Raw genomic sequence first — 6,000 nt, 5'->3', positions numbered from 1 at the left:
TACCCTCAAAATGTTCAGCTTCTAACCTCTCTAGTCCTCACCCCAATGCCTGTATTTATAGTGCAATGGAGGGAAGTTAGTAGGTCCTCCTTCAAAGGGATAAAGCCCTCCTTCAAAGGGATAGCTCCTTTAGTCAAGGGATTAGCTCCTTCTCTTTTGGGATGCATGAACCACCTCAGAGCGAACAATCCACGTCAAAATTCCTTCTAGAAAACTCTAGAATTAACCCAAAGTGAGTCTTTTAAGATAAAACTTGCGCCTTTTGACTTTCACAGGGGTCCGCACCTACACCGTTAGGAACAGAGTAGGTAGGTACGCAGCTTTTGTACACGGAAGGTGTGGGACCGCAGGTGACCATGAGAGAAAGTGCGGAACCAGAGTTACATTGATATTTAATGTCTTTCTCCCACTTCTAAAGCTTCATTTGAAGAGCTGAGGTCTTAGACTTGCTTGGGAGGACAGTACAAGTGATGATAGACCCATACTGACTGCAAATAATCATGGTGACAATATTTTTGTGTAACACATACCTTCACATTGAACAATTAGAATATTCTATGGGTTTGTTTGATGGAAGAAAAAACACGGACCGAAATGTAAACTACACATTAATTCCTTGATCAAATTTGATGGAAATTTTAACCAATTGCTCATAGACAATCTACTTTTGAAGGTGCGATGGAGTAAAAAAATTAGTTTAATATCATTTATTGAGTTACAAGTGTGCTCCTTTCTAAAATACATGATATTACCTATGTATGGATGGGGAATTTTGTTCAGTTTATTTACGTGTGTGAATTGAAGATTGAATCAAGCTTACACAAAGTGGGATTTGAAGTGATATGAGGATCAATGTACTCAACAATAGTTTGAAACAATTATTAAATCAAAATTCCAAAGGTCTATGTAATAATAGGACAGGTATAATACTGTATAATTCCATCAAATGAGAAATGAGTCTATCTGAGAAGATAATGCGATGGGGTAGTGCAATTGTGTAATTTAGTGAGAGAATGCGATTAGGGTGCATCTAGAGAGGGTTGTGCAATTGATTTGCATTGGAGATCAAGAGATCATTTTTTTTTATCAAGAGCAGTGGCCATATTGCTAAGGGTGTTTGTATGTTGCTGAAGTTACCATGCAATGTCTATGTTCTGTAGAGTATAATCATAGAAATAGTTTGTATTTGATTGTAATAGATCATGTATTTCTAGTGTTGGATTTTTGAATTTGTTGTGTGAGAAGAGGATGATTGTAGTTCTACTTATTGGGTTGATAGTCAAAGTATATGGTCAAGTTTTGTATATTTCAATGAGCTTATATTTATGCCACATATATGTTGAGCGTAGTTTGGTGCAAAGGTGAATTTTGTAAGTATGGATAGGAATTGAGTATGATGTTGATTCATACATTGGTGTTATTCTCTTGGTGTTAGAGAGAGTATGCTAATGTCTAGTGTATGGTGATGGAGATTTGTATGTTGAGTCATGGTCTGCTAGTTGAGTTTGTAAGTGATTTGTATTGCATAGTATATGGGTCTTCTTATGTATTGATGTTTGAGTGAGTACGCTACTAGTTAGAGTGTTGTTGACATGTGATGCTAGGGTTTGTTGTGCAAAGTTTCTCGGGTTTTTGTGTATATGCTGATGTATGTGTGATGGTATATTTGGATGTTGAGCATAGGCTTGATTGTAGAATTGTTTTATGTATTATTTTTTAGAAGACAAAAAGATACTTGGATCCATTATGAATATAGATGAAACAAGTTCTAGAGTGTTTTGTGGAGAGTTATATCGGCCTAGACTGAAGATATATTAAGGGTGGCTCACAAGGAAATTTTGAAGGTTTGGGCGTTCATTGAGAAGTGGTGGCTTTGTTCAGGTGGTGGCGTGAGAAAATATTAAAGGTTTATGCTTGCATAGTTTTGGAAGTGGTGAATTCCATTAGGTAGTGGCCTAAAGAAGGTGGTTTCTCCAATAGACTACAATTTATAGCTTTCACACTAGTGATTACTAGTGATTGATGTAAAAGATATTAATAATAAGAAGAAGAATAAGATGAAGAGTATGGTGATTTTTCACCTGAAATGCATTCCACCTAATATATGGTGTTCTCATGTGTTTATATGTTACTCTCTTGATTGTATGCCTTCATGTTCTATATGTTGTTCATATGATCGTGCTTATGGTTATGTTATTTGTTATTCATATAGTAAGTTCATAGTTAATTAACTATTGATTCAATTAATGGTTTGTACCAAAATGGAAAAAAGTGTAAATGGTTGATCCATTGGTACAATAATGATTCACCCCCAGACTCAGTATTTTATAATTACACTTTAGCAAAAAAAGAAATACATCCTCCCCTAAAAATCCATTCTCTCACGAGCAAGGATTTTAATTATTCATATTAAAATATAAAAAAATAACATATCCATAATAAAACTAAACTAAAAAAGAATTATTAATACTTCAAGTCAAGATGACTTGTGAGACTTTAGTGTGTTGGAGATTTCATGTTTTCTAACATTAGTGATACATTGAGCGAACAAATCCTTGCATTTATTGTCTTTACAAAACTTATATTGGTCCATTGGTTTTCTTAGGTTCTCCTTACTTTATCTATAGCATCTAGTATATATTTATTTTTTTGGTCAATTTATGCTCAAATATATTTCAAAGTAAAGTGTAAACAAAATAATTGATCTTTTAGAAATCATATATATACTTAAAATAACCACCATAAATTATTTATTCAACCACTCATTAGCGTTTTAAAATTTGCAGTATCTAGTGAACTTTTACGACAATAAATTCTTGGTGCACTCTCCCTTTACATCCACCATTGCACAAACCTCAAAATTAGAATGTTTGATAATCCACATAACCACCTTAATGAAATGAAAATCATGTTCTCTTACTATGTTTGAGCGTAACCCAAAGCTTTTGATGAATTTGAATACTTGGTTTTCCTCTACCTCGACGTTGGGGTAAACTGTGGGGCATTGGCTCTAGATGTTTTTGATCTCTAAATTTCGTATAAAAAAAAAATATTCTTCTAGGGATATAGATGGTTTCAAGAATTCCCAACACTATATCTCTATGCAATAACATTTCCGTGTCAAATTTCCTCATAGTAAGATGACTTATAGGTACCGATCCATTTTTTTATGTAGTCTATCCTTTCTGTAAGGAAATAATAGATGTTTCAACTAGTTCTTTTCCCTTTCCCTACAATTTGTTCATTGTATTATGAATAGGAGTGTTTGTGAGATAAATTTCACCTACAACCAAAAAAATCTCCAATAATAATCAATCAATGAATTTAAGAGAGTAATCATGTAGTAGAACGGAGCCAAAAAGGGCTACCTAATTTCAAGTGTATTGACCTAAAAAAAGACCAGAGATTGGGGCATCTTCTTGGAATAAAACAATGATTTGAAAAATTTCCCATAGACCAGTATTCTAGCTACTCAGCACGTTAAACTACTATGGAACTAATTCGTGTTGGTCAAATGTCAGTCAAACTATTCCATCGATGCCAATTTATATCAGTTGAATAATGACTTTGGATTCAAATCAAGTATTAAATAATGATTATGATGGTTAAATACTTGAAATTTTAATTATGCCTATTCACTTGGTCATTATTGGATGATTTGATGTGTAGGAGGTGAAAGGGGAATTCTCTTTATTAATTTTTTAAATCAGGCACTAGTGTGCTTTGCTCTATCAATTAATATTTGGAGAAAAGTTTAAATTTTTCATCTTTTGGCAAGGTGGAGTGAATTGCAAAGGTATAATTTAAAAAATATTCCCTATAGGGCTCATTGAACTTTACTCTTTCCTTCAATTATTTTTAGATTTCATGAGGGTCAAGTTATCATAATGTAAAAGTCTTCATCAATCACCAGGCATAAACATTTTGGAAGGTATTTTGAGCCAAAATAACATCCATACATATCAGAATGTGGATGTGATGAGGCTAATGAGGTGCCTAATGTTTATAACGAGGTTTTCATGATTTATAATCTATAATATGAGGGTTGACATCAATGTGGTATAATAAACACGAGATATTATTTATTTTTTCCTAAATGGATGATGAGGATTCCTTTTCAAAATTTGAGTAGAGGTTCCATCACCATTGATGAAATAACATTGGTTCATGTCTTGGTACTCAAAATAATCTCCTAGATGGTCTACAAATTATGGTGTAGATTTGGAATTACTCATAAATTTTTAATCAAAGTCACAAGACATAGGCCTACTCTACTACTCTATGGAATTCAATTGACAATTTAGAACATCAATCACAAACAGGCAATGAGAAATAACATATGGACACAATATTTTTCTAGGGGAAAGGAATCTCCTAAAAACCCCTATGCCTTCTTGCATTAATGTGATGCATAGAGATGTATTATAATTGCTTTTCTCAACTGATCATAGTATTCAAGTGAATAACCTATCTCTCTCATCACTAAGAAGCTCTGACACAGACTTTGTCAATTTCTGCCTTTGCTTGTGCCCCTATTCCTTTGCGTAATTCCTTGAGAAATTAGGCCCATATTGTTTAGGAAAATCCTCAAATTCATTTTGCAATTCCCAAGGTTGATTTTCTCACTGCATGCAACACCTTTACACTCAAGACTAGTCTACAATTGATTTTACAATGACTTGGAATCTCTGCCATGGTTGGGGAACTCAAATGATATGCACGCCCTAGCTATTTTTGGTTGATTGATCAATTAAATAGAAAATAACTGACCTTCATTGCTAGAAATTAGCAATTGAACATGCTTAACTGAACTCTAACTCCTCCAACTCAAAGTTACTAAGTAAACTATGTCACAAACTTGACTCCATCCAAGTTGTTTGCTGATGTGGAAATTTGAATTTTCCCAGTTTAATAAAGGAAAAATCAAGTTGATAATTTCTTACCTCATTTTTCCACACTCCCTCTCATAAACAAGGGGATTTTAGGCTTCCTTGATCCATATTATGAAAAGTAAGAAACCTTTCGGTAAAAATCACATCATCAGAGTTTTGTTAAGCTGTTTTGAACCTTCCAGTGTGGTTCATCGGCTACTCAAGATGAAGAACAAGATCTTGGCATAAAGTTAAATAGATGAAGAGAAATTTTTTTAGCCATTATAATATAGCAGTTAGATTTGACTAAATAAATAATATTTTAATGTAAAGAAATATGTGTTAGAATATAATTGTTAATATTGAATTAAGGAAAATAATTAATGTAAACGAAAATTTTAATGAAATGAATATCTAGAAAAACAAAAAAAAATATTTAGGTCAAACCTAAATAATCAAAACAATAAAATAATTAATAAAACCAATATAATAATATAATAAAATAAAAATAATATTTCGATCAAACTTAAATAACCAAAACAATTAATTCTAAAAACTTAAAACTAAATAAAAATAATAAATGGTCGAACTTATATAATCAAAACAATTAATTCTAAAAACTTAAAAATAAATAAATATATTATATATATATATATATATATATATATATATATATATATATATCTATATATAATAATATATATATATATAATATTAATAAATAAATAATTATAATAATAATAATAATAACAACTAAATCAATAATGAAAAAAACAATTAATCATGTATTAGTAGTCGATATAAAAATATAATAAGTAATAAAAATTTGGAAATTATAAATATATATATATATATATATATATTTAAGAAGAAATGGTAGGGATTTAATAAATGCTAATTTTCTAACCATTGTCTCTATTCAAATTGCTTTACCTCCTTTCAAGTTCTATATCTTGCCTAAACTTACAATAATGGAAATGATCTATCTTATCAATGAATTGAGCGACTTCAATGCAGATGTGGTGTTTTGTATTTTCTGCATGTTTTACTAGTTCCGAGGAGCGGATCCATTAGGGGAATTTTGAGGTCTGAAATGGGCCTCCAAAGGAAATTATAAAATAATAGTGGA

Source organism: Pinus tabuliformis, chromosome 8 (genome assembly GCF_031772625.1).
Source record: "Pinus tabuliformis cultivar Carrire ecotype Pingquan chromosome 8, CPIR1, whole genome shotgun sequence".
Taxonomy (NCBI): domain Eukaryota; kingdom Viridiplantae; phylum Streptophyta; class Pinopsida; order Pinales; family Pinaceae; genus Pinus; species Pinus tabuliformis.
The sequence above is the reverse complement of the archived record's forward strand: the minus strand, read 5'-3'. Positions refer to the sequence as shown.